At 40.0% G+C, this 18,013-nt stretch overlaps 1 protein-coding gene and 1 long non-coding RNA gene across 4 annotated transcripts in view; one reads left to right on the top strand and one right to left on the bottom strand.

Annotated features, from left to right (window-relative positions):
* The window catches only part of LOC138752738 (uncharacterized), a 34,886-nt gene extending 24,718 nt beyond the window's left edge, over positions 1 to 10,168 (bottom strand). The window contains exon 1 of the long non-coding RNA XR_011350886.1: positions 10,107 to 10,168. This is a non-coding gene — a long non-coding RNA (uncharacterized lncRNA). The remainder of the gene's footprint in view (positions 1 to 10,106) is intronic.
* The window catches only part of xkr4 (XK related 4), a 233,081-nt gene that overhangs the window by 130,548 nt on the left and 84,520 nt on the right, over positions 1 to 18,013 (top strand). The window lies entirely within an intron of this gene.

The following is an 18,013-nucleotide window of genomic DNA, read 5'->3' as shown; positions in this document are numbered from 1 at the left end:
TTGATTGTTTTATATCAAGTATCATGACTCTTCTCTGTTCATGCCAAATCAATTAGATTGAATTAAGTAGATTTAGGCATTCTTCCACACTTTCCCAATTGGTTTAATCTATTATAAGTGCCTCCCTCCTTTTATAGGAAGATTTCTCCTAGTCTTTGACTGACATTATTCCCATCCATCCACCACCCTGCCCCACCACACCCCCTCTGAAGTAAGCAGCCATTTTGCTCTGTCTAATGTGCTTTGAAGTACAATCTCTCATTACTATTTGATATTCCAATGCTTTTAATAATTCTACCATATCCATTGCAAAATAAAGGATAAGAGGCAAATAAATTTGTAAAAAAAAAACCATCATTGAATGCTTCGAAATTGCTATTCATGCAGTTTTACTCCAGAGAAAAAGTTCAGAAAAAAAAAGTAAAACACAATGCAGGAGAAACTCAGCAGGTCAAACAATGTATTTTATACAGCGAAAATAAAGATACATAACCATCATTTCGGACTGGATCCTTTCATCGCAGTATGGAAAAATGTCAGCTGGCATCCAAACAGCTTTACGTTTTTACTTCAGACTTTACTACAGACTTTTGTGCCTTATTTCAGGAAAAATTTGCTGTTTGAATGTAAGTGACAACATAATTGACATTACAGCCCAAATGGAATGTATCTGAACACTTGAGCTCATCAACTACCTGGGTTCAGATAGTTTTGGTGGAATATCCTCTTCTTTGGCTTGGCTTCGTGGACGAAGGTTTATGGAGGGGTAAATGTCCACGTCAGCTGCAGGCTCGTTTGTGGCTGACAAGTCCGATGCGGGTCAGGCAGACACGGTTGCAGCGGTTGCAAGGGTAAATTGGTTGGTTGGGGTTGGGTGTTGGGTTTTTTCCTCCTTTGTCTTTTGTCAGTGAGGTGGGCTCTAGGTCAAGATCAAACAGTAGAGAGTTGAAGAGCTTAGTTTAATATCGTGTGAAGACAGAGTGAAAAGTTTAGTTTAACATGTTATCCAGCCAAACTGCAAAAATGTCAGCACTCTCCAATATCATTTTTAAATTGAAAATTCACAGAAAACCACATGGTAAGCAAACAATACAAAAACATGCAAAGTAGCTTTCTTGCATTTCACTGCAGGCCAATCAAAATGATAGACATGGGAAGAATGGTGTCTGTAGTCACCATAATTGTCCTGTCTGCTGTTACATCCAAGTAGTGAGTAGGCATACATTGTTCACTGTCAGAATACTCTGGGCAATTGTAAGAACCGGCGAAGGCCAGCATCAGGTGATACAGGTGTTGTATGTGAGGGGGGATTTTCTAAACTAGAAGTATCTGAAAATTTTGAAAATAAAAGAAGATAGAAATTTCTTTTAAGATCATTTGTTATGTTGTTATTCTGCCTATGAACATCCAGACTTAATTTTCATAATTTTTCACAGGGATAAACCACCAGCAGCTTTTTGTACCAACCCTCAACCCTCATTAGCTGTGTATTTGTAAGAAGAATATAGAATATACAATATTCCCTTTGATCACACTTTTGTTTCCCATTATTATGAAAGATAAGGAGTGCCACAAGTCTTAGCATAGGAATTGGGCAGAATTTCCTCCGTGATGTATCTCCCATGCCTTCACTGAAGACGTCTGTGGATTAATATAATTGGAACAACCTGGTGACCTTAATGAACCATTGTGAGGTCAGTGGACAGAAGGTTAAGGGTGAAGTGAATATCAGTTGAGCAAGGGAAAAGGAGAATATAATAGCTGAGCGGAAATGCACAGATCCCTTTAAGGGAACAGGATTGTATATATTAGAAGACTTTGTACCACACACGCACACGCACGCACGCACGCACACACACACACACACACACACACACACACACAAACCTCATCATCTCGTCAAATATAAGAGGAGAAAGGAAGAGGAACACAGATCCATGAGGAAAGAAGCTGGAACAGTGAGTTAAGCAGTCTGTGTGTGGATTCTTCCTTTTGGTTTGGTACATGAACACTCTATTTTGCATGTTACAACTCCTCAACTTTTAATGAGCCTTTCTATTTGCTGAAAAATATCTAAATTCCAATCTTTAATGACCGGAGGGAAAAAAATGATGAGAAGGAAAAATATTAAAGTAATATAATTACTTAAAACATCTCATGAATACATTTTTAATAAGTATTGATATTTCAATAATAGACTTTCTTGAAATTAATCCCGAGTTGGTATCATTAAAAGTGCTATCTGGTAACATTATTTGCATTGAATTAATATATAAAGATAGACCTCCCCCCAATATTTTTCAAGGCTGGGACATGTCCAGAGCATATGAATTAAAGAAGCCTCTTCGTTCTTACACTTGTCACAATAAGCATTTACATCTGAATAGATATGAGATCATTTAACTTTAGACATATGGGCCCTATGAACAACTTTAAATCGTAACAAGCAATGACGGGCACCTAACCAGCTTAAGAATTAGATCCCAGATTTTGTCTATAAATGAGAGGTTTAAATCCTGTGCCCAGTTGTTTTTAATTTTAACTAGAGGGGCATGTCTCAAACCCACCAACTTATCATAAATAATGGATATTAAACCTATGTTGTAGCCTAAATAATACATCAACTATGTTCACATCAGGTGCCCAAGGAAAATCAAGTATCTGATGTTGAAGAAAATATCTGATCTATGGATATCTGAAAAAATGACTATTTAGTAAATTGAACTTTCCAGAAAGCTATTCAAATGATGCAAAACTATTACCAATAAAAGATCTTGGAGGGAAGAATTTCAAACTTTATCTTCAATTCTTAACATAAATTTGGAGCCTAATCCTTTGGTTGCTCTTTTTGGTACAACTGGAGAGGATGATACTTTTCTAACTCCAATTAAATGTCTCTTCTCTCTTTTGCATCTCTCTTGGCTAAACGTGCGATGTGGCTTTGGTGGAAGAATACAGCCCCGTTCACTCATGCTCAATGACTGAGGGACATTATATCCTGTTTAAACTTAGAAAAGATCCGTTATTCAATTAATAATTCAAGTATAAGGTTTTAAATACTGTGGGGACAATTCCTGAATTACTTTCATAACCTCTAGGCATAATATTATTTTTGAAATACAATATTTCCCATTTTATTTCATGAACGAAGTACATTTTTTTCTTTAGTCATACACCTTGGGTTAGGGATGGGGTTTCAAATCATGCTGTACATGATAAAAAAAAATATTTTTGATGTAAGGTTGTGTTATGTGTTTTATAGATTTGTGAGTTATCTTTGCATTCCATAAATACTTTGTATATGCATGCTTATTTGTGAAAATCAATAAAAATACTTAAAAAGAAATATGAAGATTATATAGACGAGAAAGTTTGTGATCATGAAACAGATAGTTGGGGGATGGGGAGGGGATCATTGAGCTAGTTGAACATAAATTTGGGGTGTTCATATTCACTGATGAAAGATCATCATTTTGCAAGAGGGGCCAGACTGATTGGACATAATTGGCAGGTGGGTTGCTCAGGACATTTGTGGACATGGCTTTTCGCTCTGGAGATTTAAATGCTAAGAACAGTTAGTGGAGGGGCAGGTATATTGTGAGGATCATTTCAAAGATTGTAAAGTGATAAATGAGACCACAGTGGAATTTTGAGTAATATTGATAAAACGAAGCTGTTCCAAGGTTAAGGAACAAGAATGCTTATTGGGCAACATGGACTAATTTCCTTGGTTAATTTGAGGTACATCTCTTGGAAAAACTCAAAAACCCCACAATCATACCTTCCTCTCTCTTGGGTGAACACAGCTTACCATGTGGGCTCAGAACATTAATGGATTCACTTTGCTTGAAGCCAAGTTCCTTCTGATGAGTATCATAGTGACATTTTTTATGCAATTCCTGTTCAAATCCAAACTCTAAATTTAATGCACAAGGTGCAAGCAAGTTCTCAAATCATCTTATCATTTGGAGATTTACAGGTACTTACCCTGTGGTTGGATAGATATTTGTTTTGTACTCCAGCAGGTGGTGTTTCATCTGAATTTGAGATAGCCTTACATTGTGATAGCGTTAATAAGTCTGTTTTATACCATGGATGGAACTGGAAGACTATTGTCAGTAATGAGCTCCTCAGGTAAAACATGGCATTGCATGTAGATTAAAATTCATCTATCATCTAGATTAGATATAAATCCACATGTTTCTTTCAATCATTTTTAAGTCACTATCCATCATTGCTGGGGGAAAAAAATTAAAACTAACGCCAAATCAGGTTACCCCAAAAAGTCACAGATATGAGATGGAAGAATATAACTTCAATAAATTGTTATGAAAACACAAAAATGCTGGAGGAATTCTGCAGGTCTTGCAGCGTCCATAGAAACTAAAAATATACAGTCTAATTGAAATTTTGGGCCTGACCCCTTCTTTAAGGTATGAGCAAAAAGCAGGAATGGCAACTAAATAAACATGCAGGTAGAGAAGGGAAGAAAGGGCAGGGTGAGGAACGCAGGTCAACAGACAAAAAGTGATGATTAGATCGATAGGAGGACAGGAAAGGAGAGATGAGAATTGATTGAGGGAGTGAATGCAGAGGTAGAGAAAATGGAGAGTGAGAGAGATACCCAGAGCTAGAAGAAAGGAGAAATAAGGAAAATAAGGATAGCAGAAGGGAAGAGACGGTAGGGTGGAGAGGGCTAACAGAAACCAGAGAAGTTGATGCTAATACCAGCTGGTTGGATAGGGCCCAAAGGCAGAGAGGGCAGAAAAGTGGCAGAAATGGCAGAGGATGATATGTTGGATGCCGAGGCTGGTGGGGCAGTACATGAGGACAAGGGGCATCCTGTCCTTGCTGTGAGTAGAGGTAGAGGGGGCCATGGCAGATGAGGGGTAATGGAGGACATGCAGGTGAGAGCCAATTTAATGATAGTAGAGGGGAAGCCACACTTTTTTTAAGAATTCTCAAATGCCTGCAGACTTCCGTTTTTCACTCAATAAACTGTTAGGATGGATTTTATTAGATTGTGGCATTAAAATGGAACCTGGATGGTTTCCAAGAGCAGCCATCTTGAGGGATTACAGCTGCTTCATCATTGACTTCCAGGAACCATGAAAAACAAAACATTCCCTCTGTGGCAGCAATTGTAAAGCTGCACAAAAGACTGGGGAGAGAGAGTGACAGCTTTTAGTGCATGTGGCACCACTCCTTCCCCAACCCCATCACAATTGTCCTTGCAGATTAAGCCTTGCGTCATAACCAGCCTGCACACCTCTCTGGGCCATAGATTCATTCTTTAAGGAAAGGTGGCGGCACATCTGAACCGTGCATCATTTTATAAGCAAACCGTGAAACCCAGCAATGATGTAATAATTATGCACAGCATTGAAAACTCCAGCAGCAACAAGCAGATAACACATGGACATGCCAGTCTCAGTCTTTTAATTCATATCACCTTGCTGACTTCCTGCAGGGGCTATAAATTAATGTCATAGGTTGCTCATTATTGCCTCATTTCAGTCAGGAAGGTCCTATTAGATGTACAAGTCTTGCTGAAGAAATTGAAGCTGTCATTCAATTAATGGTATCCAGATGTGCTGGTTCATTTACTTTATGGTAAAAAACGCAACTGAAAATGGCTGTAATCACGACAAAACCTGTAAAATGGCTTTATAATTTGCACTCCTTAGTTTTGTGATCTGCAATGACTTCATTAAAGCATTGTCTATATATCCAAAAAGATTATGGCAAAGCAAAGCATTTCGGCTGGCAATATGACTTTTCTGGCTATCTGGCACAATATTATATTGCTGCAGAACAAGAACACGACGTTCATACAGAACGAAATTGAAATATTATCAGCTTCAAACAACTGCTTCAATTCATTTCCTCACTCATTAATCCAGGAGGATTTCTAAAGTATAAATATATTAAAGTTCTCAGTTTGTTTAGCATATTTATTTGTTGTTCAACTGAAGTGACTGTGCCTTTCATCTCATTGAATCCATGCCACCCATAAAACATCCATTTATACTATAACTTTTTTCATTATTTTAAATGTTTTTACTTATTTTTTTTTTAAATGTAGACATGTAGCTCAGTAACAGGCCATCTCAGCCCACGAGTCTGCCCAATTCAGACCCAATTAATCTACACCCCTGGTTCATTTCAAATGGTGGGAAGAAGCCCGAGCCCCCAGGAAAAACACACGAAGACATAGAGAGAACATACAAACTCCTTACAGACAGCACAGGGTTCGAACCCCAGTCCCGATCGCTGGCTCTGTAAAGGCGTTACACTAACCTCTATGCAGACCATGCCACCCAAATCCTAATCCCCATTACCCCTTTTTAATTCCCACACATTCTCATCAACTCCAACTGCCTCCACCCCAAATTCTGCAACTCCTCTATATACTACAGGTAATTTACTATGGCCCATTAACCACTAATCCATGTGTTTTTGCAATGTGGGAGGTACTGGGGCACACAGACTAAATCCATGTAGTCACGAGGAGCGCATGAGTAGTTCACACAGACAGCATCCAAAGTCCAAGTCAAATGTGGGTCACTGGAGCTGTGAGATGCTGTAGTACATCTGCCACCCGTGCTACTGTGTCACCTACAATATCCTTCCAACATTATTAGCACAACAAGCAAAAAAGACTCCTTCTGTGCCAAAGACCCCCATTACTTCCATAGGAAAGAACAAAAAAATATTTTGAGACAAGATTTTTAACAAATATTGCTACAGTTTCTTGCAGTTTTCTGTAGACTTTCCTCTAGTACTAAGAATATTTATTTCTTGAAATTTACTTCATGCACGCCCTTGAAACTCCTTTGCAGATAATTTTATGAGGCACTGACTGCCTCAAGAAGGCAGCCAATATCATAAATGACCTCCACCACACTAGTCACAACCCCCTTTCATTGCTACCCTCAGGCTGAAGGAGCAGAAGTCTGAAACCAGGACCTCTAGGTTCAAGAACAGTTTCTTTCCAACAGCTATCACACTCTTGAATCTCCCTTTGCTTCACACATCCTGAACTGTTCTTACACACAGAGGACTGTCTACTCTGTTATTTTATGCAGACTGGGAGATTGCTTTATTGAGCACCTCGGCTCTGTCCGCTGCAATTGTGTGATCTCACAGTGACCATCCATTTCAATTTCCCATCCCATTTCCTTGCTGACGTATCTGTCTATGATCTCATACTGCCAGACTGAGACCACCTGCAAACTGGAGGAGCAGCACCTCATCTTCTACCTGGGCACCCTCCAACCAGATGGCATTAACATCAACATCTCCACTTTCCATTAAGAAACTCCCCCTTCTTCTTCCCTCTAGTTCTCTCTCTCTCTCTCTCTCTCTCTCTCTCTCTCTCTCTCTCTGTTCCCTTTCACATAGTCAAAATCAATTCTCTTCTCTCCCCTTGTGGTGAATGTCTTCCAAGCTGCCTGTCTCCCTCTGGCGAGGCCTTGCTGTACTAACATTGGCTGTGCATTATCTCTACTGTTAAGGACACTCCCCTTGGGTATAACTGTGTATGCACCTATTGTCTTTCATTATTGTACCATGAGTTTCTGCTAATAAAAGCCATGATTATTATTTGACCACATCGTCTTTGTCTGCTTCACCAACTGGTACTTCACCCTTTAACATATCCAATTAACACCTTTTGTTGGCCTGGACCTTCTACACCCAGCCTTTATAATGAAGCCAGTCTTTATTCTGATGTTTTCCTGTTCTTTGCTTATTCCTTGAAAAATGGCTCAGGCCCAAAACATCGCTAATATATCTTTACCTCCTATGGACCACTGTGAAACCAGCAGAGTTTCTCCAGCATTTTGATGTTCTTTTACTATTATTTTACAGATTCATTGTAAAATTATTACACTACTGTATAATGTCATAAGAAAAAGGTGAATTTAAAATGTGTTGGAGTATTAACTGAATAACAACCAGAAAATCTGCCAGTCTGACACCACAGAAGTCCCGAGTGTACCATATTTGGAGAAAGATGGTGCCACATGATCATCGCAAGGCTCAGTGTCCAACAGGAATTTGGAAAATAACGTCAAAGTATTTGCTTGTGTTCTGTGTGTTTGTTTGATTTAACTATACATATTACAGCTACAGCAGGCAGACACTTTTGGAAGTTTATCAGTGTTGCAGTGATGTAGATTTGGATCAATGATGAAGCTCACTTAATTTTGATCAAACCCTGCCACCCCCACCCCCGCCCAGAGCCAGAACAGATACCACGGACTTGTGTTAAATTCACCCCAACTGGAAGGGTTCAGTGTCAAGATCATAAGTAATGAATGGGAAAGCATGGAGGCCTGAGTGCCAGGTTATGACTAAAACCACCCAGGCTGCTGTTACTTGAGAATTTTTCCTTATTAGTGCTTGGTCTCCGTTGAACAATCTGGATGAATTGAAGACCCGGCTCCTCACACAGAGAAGGCTTACAGACTGTAATGTGATGTTTTTCATGGAAACATGGCTTAATAGCGGTGTACCAGACATTAGGTGGTGGAATTGGAAGGTCGAACGGTTTTCAGGGCTAACAGAATAGTGGTAGCGACAGTAAAAAGCAAAGCAAGTGAGTTGTGTATCTATGTAAATCGATTATGGTGCACTAACTCTATCATTGGTGATACTCATTGCTCTGTAGATCTGGAATACCTGATCATTAAGTGCAGGCATTTTTATCTATCAAGAGAGTTTACGTGTATCATTGCTGTGGCAGGTTATGTACCTCCGGATGCAAATGCTAAAGTAGCCTTGAAAGACCTCAGTGGTGCTATCAGCAAGTTGCAGATAGTACATCCAGATGGAGCCTTTATTGTGGGTGGAGACTTTAATCACTATAACCTATGTACTAGTGCTTCCAAGATTCCATCAAAATGTAATACATATTACAAGAGGCAATAAAATCTTAGGTCAGGTTTATACAGACGTGGCTGATGCTTACCCTCCCTCATTTGAGTCAGTCTGACCGTCTCTCATTGTTTATGTTCCCCAAGTACCACCCAGTCATTAAATTGAGACTATTAAGATCTAGCTGGAGGCCTGCTGACTTTGTTCTTCAACAATATTTTCAACATACAGACTGGAGTGTGTTTGCTGCTCGTGCTACAGTAGATTCTCAGATTGATATCGATTTATATACCAACTCTGTACTTGACTATATCAACAGGTGTCTGGATGGAGTGACAACACACAAGAAAATAAAAATAATTGCTCATCAAAAACCATGGACGAGCAATGAGGTTTGCTGTTTGCTCAAAGAGCCTTCAGATCTGGAGTCAGGGAAACATAGATTAGCTAGGACCAACTTTAGGAGGGGTATCTCTCGGGCTAAATATACATATAAACAAAAGATCGAAGAGCATTTCATATCCTCTCAGACTCTTGGCGCATGGTGCAGGGCATGCAGATTATCACAGACTATAAATCATCTAGTATTGCGCCTCCTTCAAGTTATGACTCCTTATCTGATGAGTTTAACTATCTTTACGCTCGCTTTGGCCAAGAGAATAGGGAGGTCACTTTCAAGGTGGATCTTTTACCTGAAGAAATACCTCTCTCAACCTCCATCATTGATGTATGGGCCACCCTGAGTAGGGTGAACATACACAAGGCGACTGGTCCTAGCCCAGGCAGTTGTCCAACGAGCTTTAAGACTGCTATCATTGTGCCTGTGCCAAAGAACTCGACCACTATGAGTCTAAATGATTACCATCTAGATGCACTTACCCGCATCATCACAAAATGTTTTGAGAGGTTGGTCTTATCTCACCTGAAATCCTGTTTGCCTGCCACTGTGGATTCTCATCAATTCGCCTACCATACTAACAGGTCAACTGACGATGTCATTTCAACTGTACTTCACTCTGCTTTGACTCATTTGGACAGCTCTAATTCCTATATTAGAATGCTGTTCCTCAAATGTAGCTCGGTTTTCAACACTTTTGTAACACCTAAGCTGATAACCAAACTTTGTCTACATGATAACAGCCCATCCCTTGTAATTGGATTTTGGACTTCCTAACTAACAGACCTCAATCTGTTAAGCTGGGCAATATTTTCTCTTCCATTCTTACCTGGCATGTCCCAGGGTTGTGTGTTGAGTTCCCTGTATTCCCTTTTTACCACCAACTGCATTCCTATGTACAGTACAAATTTAATAATCATGTTCACAGATGACATCACAATGGTAATCCTGATTAAAGGAGATGATAAAATGTCCTATAGGGATGAGGTTCAGCATCTGGCCTTGTTGCGTGTCGATTACAACTTGACACTCAACATTCAGAAGATCAGAGAGATCATCATGGACTTCAGGCATGCCAGAAGCCACACTCACATCCCGATTTAAATGTACTAGTAGTAGTAGTAATTTATTTATATAGCACATTTAACACAATGCATGTTGATCCAAAGCGCTGAACATGCAATTGGGAATAAATTGGTTACTATCTCAACGACAACAGGCAGCCAAAATATACCAGCATGGCCATCTTTTTACAGATTTTCCAACTTAGAACATTAATTATTTAAACCCTAACCTGTTCCTCCTGATCTCAGCAATGAACGACTTCCCAATTTCAAATGAACAACAGTGCTACAAACACAAGACTTCAATGAACCAGCAGTGAACACAACTTAAGCCCCATGGCAATTTTGCTTGATGTTACAAAATGTCCATCCACAGCCATCTTAAGGCTGGTTTACCAATGTCAGCAGGACTTAAATGTTACCGTCTGCCAGATTCAAAGGGGAAAGTACAACCAAGTCACAGTTTCTCAAAGTGGCAGAGCAACAGTTCACCTCAAACCCCCCCCCACATCCCTGTCGTTGGATGATCTGAATGCCTTGCGGCCGCGCACCTCAAGTGGACATTGACCACGATTAACATATCTTTTGGGATTTCTCCACTGTTCCACTGCTCCAGTCATATCAGGACATCACTTCTGTCTCTGCCATGTTGCACCATTTCCACAACCATCGAAGCAGGCATTACTAGAAGGCCAAGGCCACATCACCATGCTTGATCTCTTCAGTAGGCCTCACTCCACAACCGTTGAACTGCAAACCTTGGGGCTTCATCTCAGCGATCTCCTCATTGTTTGACAAGCCAAATTGCAGTCCCAGACTCACTGCATTTCACCAAAAACTCTTATCGAATCCAGGTTTGTGCATGGCATGTCTACTTGTTAGTTACAGCAGTCCTGGGATTCAGAGCGGCTGCTACTGTGACCACAGTCACACCACGACTTTGTCCACATCCACATCCATCTTGTACACATCCATGTCTACATTAATGGAATAGTGGTGGAACGTTTACCAAGCTTTAAATTCCCAAGCATCCATATCGCTGAAGATCTCACTTGGTCCCTGAATTCTTCAATTCTAATTAAAAAAGCACATGGTGTCTTTATTCTTTGAGGAGCACAAGAAAGATCTACCTCTGTCCCAGATACTGTTGGATTTCTACAGATGCACAATTGAGAGCAAGCTAACATATGGTATTTCAGTGTGGTACAGGAATTGTATTGTACAAGATCGCAAGGCGGGTAATGAAAACTGCCCAACTGATTATTGGCATCCAATTGCCTATCATTGAAAACATCTACAGGGAAGAATGTCTGAGCAGAATGAGAAACATTATCAAAGATACGACACACCCGAATCATGGACTATTCACTCTTCTCCCATCGGGCAGATGTTACAGAAGCCTTTGCTCATATATGAGTAGGCTCAAAAAGGGCTTTTTTTTATGAAGCTGTGACTATGTTGAACACTGAATCGGGGGGCTGAGTGGTCCTGCGCTCACATTGTAACATTAGTACTTTTTAACAGGGCATTGTAGAATAGTGTTGTCGGTTTTAATTGAACATGTTTTATTGTACTGTATATAGCACTATTTTTTTAACTTCTGGTCGATGCTGATGGTATTTCATTAGCTGCTTTACAGCTACAATGACAATAAAGTGAATCAACATCATAATTTTTGTGTTATTATAATATGCTTTTCCTCAAACTAATATTGTGTAGATCTTTCCTTCCACTTGTGAGTCTTCTCCAAATGGCAAGACCAGTAACAACCTGCTGTGTCCAAGTATGGGTATATAGGTACAGGTTTTACAAATACGTACTCGCTTTTATGAAGAAACCTGTGTTCACTTTTACTAAAGGATTTTCGCTTTTACAAAATAATGCGGCGAAAGCAGTGAGCCTTTATAGAGGCTGTGCACACACCACGAGTAACTCCTTCCCCGGAAACTATGATGAGATGTCAATATATGACCCTCTTCCTGTCCCTCCTACACCCTAGTCTCCTGTACCTCCCACCACTCCAACGTCCAAAGACTCAGCCTAACTACACTGTACATACATTATTTCTACTTTATGTAGGCTGTGAATTTATCACATAATTCCTGCTTTTACCATAAGGCAGTGTTATTTTAGGTTTTATGTGTTATTGGGTATGATTTTTGAGGGGGGAGGTCTGCAATGCTCAAATTTGCTTCCCATCGTTGGCTGAAGGGGGGGTTCTTTTCTTTTCTTTTTTTTTATATATAAAAAATAGCATTCATGTTTATGGTTGTATATGTCATATCTTATTTGTTTTTTGAACAAATAAATAAAGTTTTTTTTTAAATTTGCTTCCCATCGAAATCAATGGTTCTTTGCTTTCCACCATTTTGGCTTAAGGAAGGTTCCGTAGGAACATTACAGTTTTGTAAAGCAGGGTATACCTGCATTGTAAAATCAAAAACAGAGCATGACAGAATTCAGGGAGTTAGGAAACATTAATGTAGAGAATGAAAAATATTACAAGAAATTGGGCTCTCTTCAAAATAAGCATAAATTACTATTTCAAGTTTTTTTAAAAATCTCTGCAGATCAGTCTGCTGTGCTGGAGTGTCAGCATAGATATTGTTTTTATGACCCTAGAGTGGAGTTTGTGCCACAACCTCCTGACTTTGAAAAACAGTAAAAGCAGATTGAATAAGAAACACATCTTACTGGAGCATATTATGGAGTTTGCAGCCCAGTTTATTATGGTATATCTAATTCCTCTGACCATTGGTTCTCTGTAGGTATTCCCTCTTTTCTAAACCAATTATGTACCAGCAGTTGCCAAAGTGTGCTTGTGTCAACACCTCTGAGTGCTCTCCTGCAGTGAAATTAAACTGCAGTTATTTGAAGGGTGTAATACTCAAAGGAGATAATAAAGTAATTAACAAGCTATAGCTTCAGTTGTAGACAAAAAGAATGACTTCCTTTTCGATAAGATTGAAAGAAAAGTGCAATGTTCATTTTTTTTGCATCTAATTTACATTAAGGCTTATAGACTCGTGGGATAATGTATTTAATCAGATTGGGAGGAACAAGAACTGCAGGTGAATGGACCAGATTTGCATTCAAGTCAGTGAAATCAGGATTGGCATGCATATCTCCAAGTTTTTTTTTGGTAGATTTAGGTTTCAGTCTTGAATCAGACTTTGCATTAAGCACATAACACTAGGCTGCTTACGATTACCTCATTCGTTCTTAAAAATAGATCTCTTTCACCAGCTTCTCCCCATGGAGAAACACCTTGCTTCTGTTGTAGTTTTGTTCACTTTGACTTGCAGGCACTGAGCAAAGTAACAAACAAGAATTTTGTTTTTCAGCTGGAGCTAATCTGCACCCTTATCAATGTAATTTTCGTAATTATAAGCCATTATATAATTACAAAAATAATTTTAACTATAATTACAAAAGTCAGATTTAAGAACTCAAATTTATATTCTTCTTCTTTGGCTTGGCTTCGCGGACGAAGATTTATGGAGGGGGTAAAAGTCCACGTCAGCTGCAGGCTCGTTTGTGGCTGACAAGTCCGATGCGGGACAGGCAGACACGGTTGCAGCGGTTGCAGGGGAAAATTGGTTGGTTGGGGTTGGGTGTTGGGTTTTTCCTCCTTTGCCTTTTGTCAGTGAGGTGGGCTCTGCGGTCTTCTTCAAAGGAGGTTGCTGCCCGCCAAACTGTGAGGCGCCAAGATGCACGGTTTGAGGCGTTATTTATATTAATGCAATGAAAAATTGCCCATTTTTAAAAACGTTACTTCTACATGAAATAATTATGCTGCAGTATTAGGTTCATTGCATTTGCCTCTTGGCTGAGCTGTAAATAAAATAAAATGTTATCATTTGCACGCGATTTTAGTTGAAAATTTATTAATAAATTGATTGATGAAAGGCTTCAGCAAGCCTTTTGAAAAACTTCCGAAAGGTCAGATTGCATGGGATAGAGGGTGACCAGCTAATTTGATGCAAAATTAGGTTAATAGTACAAGTCAGAGGATGATAGAGGATGGTTGTTATTGGAGGTCCGTGACCAGAGGTGCACCACAGTGATTGGTGCTGAGTCCCCTGTTGTTCATCATCTACACATGTTAACAATGTGGATGACAGGGTAGTTAGCGAGGATAGTAAGTTTGTGGATGAGACCAAAGTTGATGGTACAGTGGCAGTGAGGAAGGTTATCTGAGATTGCAACTGGATCCAGATGAGCTGGGATCATCCACCAAAGAATGGCAAATAGAATTTAACTTGGACAGCTCTAAGGTGTTGCACTTTGCTAGGTAAACCATGGGAGAATTTGCACAATTAATAGAAGGCCCCTGGCGAGTGTCGAAGAAGAGGCGCTTAGGTAGATAAGGTGGTGAAGAGGGTGTTTGACGTGCTTGCCAACATTGGTCAGGACATTGAGTACAGGAGCTGGGATGCGATGTTGCACCAGTACAAGCTGTACTAGAGACAGCACTCGGAGTAGTGTGCACAGGAATATTGTGCACACGAGTATTGCAGGTCACTCAGCTGCAGGTAAGATATCATAAAGATGGAAAGGATGCAGAAAAGATTTTGCGAGAATGTTACTAGGACTGTTACTGGAAATGTATCCAGGACTGGCTGGCTTGAATGAATAGGAAAAACGAGACAGCTGGGACACACGTGGATGCGATCCTGACATGTATTTGGATAGCAAAGGTTTAGAACAGTGGTTACCAACCTTTTTTATGCCCCGCACCCCTAAAAAATTTTAATATGTTCTCGCACCCCTTAAAGTAATAATTTATTTAAGAATAAATGTGAAGGTGACCAAAACAAATTTGTATAATCAATTTTTAATAATATATAAGCAAAAATGAAACCTATGGAAAAGAAAAAAATATTACAACAAATTAAAAGTTGCATAAACCCTACAAAAAAAATTAAATTTTCATCCATGCATGAAATTTCTTTTAAAAAATTAAAGAACTAATGTTCAAATGTTCATAAGCCAATTTAAATTTAATGACTCTTTTGTTCCTGTTTATTGCTTAAGAGTTTTTCAAAACGTGGCACTTTGTTCCTGATAGCAATCAGCATGTCTGCCTGGGCACCCAAGCAATTTCTAGATTTTGTCTTGATTGACAAAAGGGCACTAAATCAAGGCTCGCATAAGTATGTCGTCGCGAATGGGATGAGCACAGTTAGTGCTTTTTCACAAAGTCTTGGAAACATGTCCATTGCCGAACACCAATATTGTTCCAAAGTTTTGCTTTCAAACTGTATTTCAAGAACACGATTTGTGTGCAGTTCAATAAGATCTTCCTTCAGCTCTTCATCATCCAACATATTATCCAAGTTGAATGAGTATGGATTTATAATCCATTCTTCAGAAGTTTCCAGTTCTCCTCCTCCAAAATATCCATCAAATGACTTTGATAGTATTTCCAAATGATCCACAATTTCTTCACACACACTTGGAATTTGGGACTCATCGTCATTTCTTTGAGTGATGGAAAATTTGAAAGATTCCCTCTTTTAACTCGTCGACACCAAAGATGTAACCTTTCTTTGAAAGCATTTAACTTTTCGCAGCATTTCAATATGTTTGTTTTTCCCTTGAATAGATACACTCAGGTCATTCTATTGAATAGAGAAAAAAAGAGGACATCCCCATCTTTAATTTGGACTTTATTTTTATCTTGATTATATAGGACAGTAACCTTAATATAAACAAAAAAACTGAAATGCTATCTCGCACCCCTGGTTGGGAAACCCTGGTTTAGAGGATATGAACCAAATGGAACTAGCTCAGTTGGAAAACCTGGTCATTATATTGTCCCCTGCACTTGATTTGTCTTTTAATTCAATATTTGAACAAGCACATGATTATCATGTTTTGCTTTTCGTCCGTTTTGCAATAAATTCCAGTGCAAAATCCCATCAAAGTTTTATGGCCAAGTGTAAACATAATGAATGTTTGATTCCCTTTGCCAACTTTCTGCTAGAATTATAATCTGGTCCATTGCTTAATCCGATATAGAGAAAATAAGAGAAGGTTGGAAAAAATGGATTGAAAGTGATAAAATTAAATGAGGCAGAAGGATATTTTAAAGGTTCGTAGGTTTTGGCAGAACTCCATATTTAAACTCGCATTGAACTGTTTTACATCTAGCATTCACATAGAACCGTTTATGTATTGAAAGAAAGAGAGCATATACACAGTAACTGTTCACTTTCCGAGCGGAGCTGATTGGCAGTTATTGATAGTTAGCATGTTATTAAAATGATATTTACACTTAATTACAGGAGTATTTCTGTGTCAAGTTTCTCTTTCTTTGGCTTGGCTTCGCGGACGAAGATTTATGGAGGGGGTAAAAAAGTCCACGTCAGCTGCAGGCTCGTTTGTGGCTGACCAGTCCGATGCGGGACAGGCAGACACGATTGCAGCGGTTGCAAGGGAAAATTGGTTGGTTGGGGTTGGGTGTTGGGTTTTTCCTCCTTTGCCTTTTGTCAGTGAGGTGGGCTCTGCGGTCTTCTTCAAAGGAGGCTGCTGCCCGCCAAACTGTGAGGCGCCAAGATGCACGGTTTGAGGCGTTATCAGCCCACTGGCGGTGGTCAATGTGGCAGGCACCAAGAGATTTCTTTAGGCAGTCCTTGTACCTTTTCTTTGGTGCACCTCTGTCACGGTGGCCAGTGGAGAGCTCGCCATATAATACGATCTTGGGAAGGCGATGGTCCTCCATTCTGGAGACGTGACCCATCCAGCGCAGCTGGATCTTCAGCAGCGTGGACTCGATGCTGTCGACCTCTGCCATCTCGAGTACCTCGACGTTAGGGGTGTGAGCCCTCCAATGGATGTTGAGGATGGAGCGGAGACAACGCTGGTGGAAGCGTTCTAGGAGCCGTAGGTGGTGCCGGTAGAGGACCCATGATTCGGAGCCGAACAGGAGTGTGGGTATGACAACGGCTCTGTATACGCTTATCTTTGTGAGGTTTTTCAGTTGGTTGTATTTCCAGACTCTTTTGTGTAGTCTTCCAAAGGCGCTATTTGCCTTGGCGAGTCTGTTGTCTATCTCATTGTCGATCCTTGCATCTGATGAAATGGTGCAGCCGAGATAGGTAAACTGGTTGACCGTTTTGAGTTTTGTGTGCCCGATGGAGATGTGGGGGGGCTGGTAGTCATGGTGGGGAGCTGGCTGATGGAGGACCTCAGTTTTCTTCAGGCTGACTTCCAGGCCAAACATTTTGGCAGTTTCCGCAAAGCAGGACGTCAAGCGCTGAAGAGCTGGCTCTGAATGGGCAACTAAAGCGGCATCATCTGCAAAGAGTAGTTCACGGACAAGTTTCTCTTGTGTCTTGGTGTGAGCTTGCAGGTGCCTCAGATTGAAGATTGTGAAGTTTAATGAGTTTAATGAGCAATTAACATACAGATGCAGCAATTTCATGAAAATGATGTGAGTTAGAGTGTGAAATGGCATTTTTGCAATGCTGATGGGTGGGAATGGGTGAAATATCCAACAGTAATGACTCCCTTCCTCATTGCAATCAGCATAACATTAGCTATTTCTGCCCCCCCCCCCCCACCCCCCAGAATATCTAGATATTGACATTTTTTTTGGAATTTTTGAACTATTTCCAAAATGTCTGTTCCTGTACCAAACAATGAATTGAAGTGCAGCTAATGCAGC

Source organism: Narcine bancroftii, chromosome 2 (genome assembly GCF_036971445.1).
Source record: "Narcine bancroftii isolate sNarBan1 chromosome 2, sNarBan1.hap1, whole genome shotgun sequence".
Taxonomy (NCBI): domain Eukaryota; kingdom Metazoa; phylum Chordata; class Chondrichthyes; order Torpediniformes; family Narcinidae; genus Narcine; species Narcine bancroftii.
The sequence above is the reverse complement of the archived record's forward strand: the minus strand, read 5'-3'. Positions and strand labels throughout refer to the sequence as shown.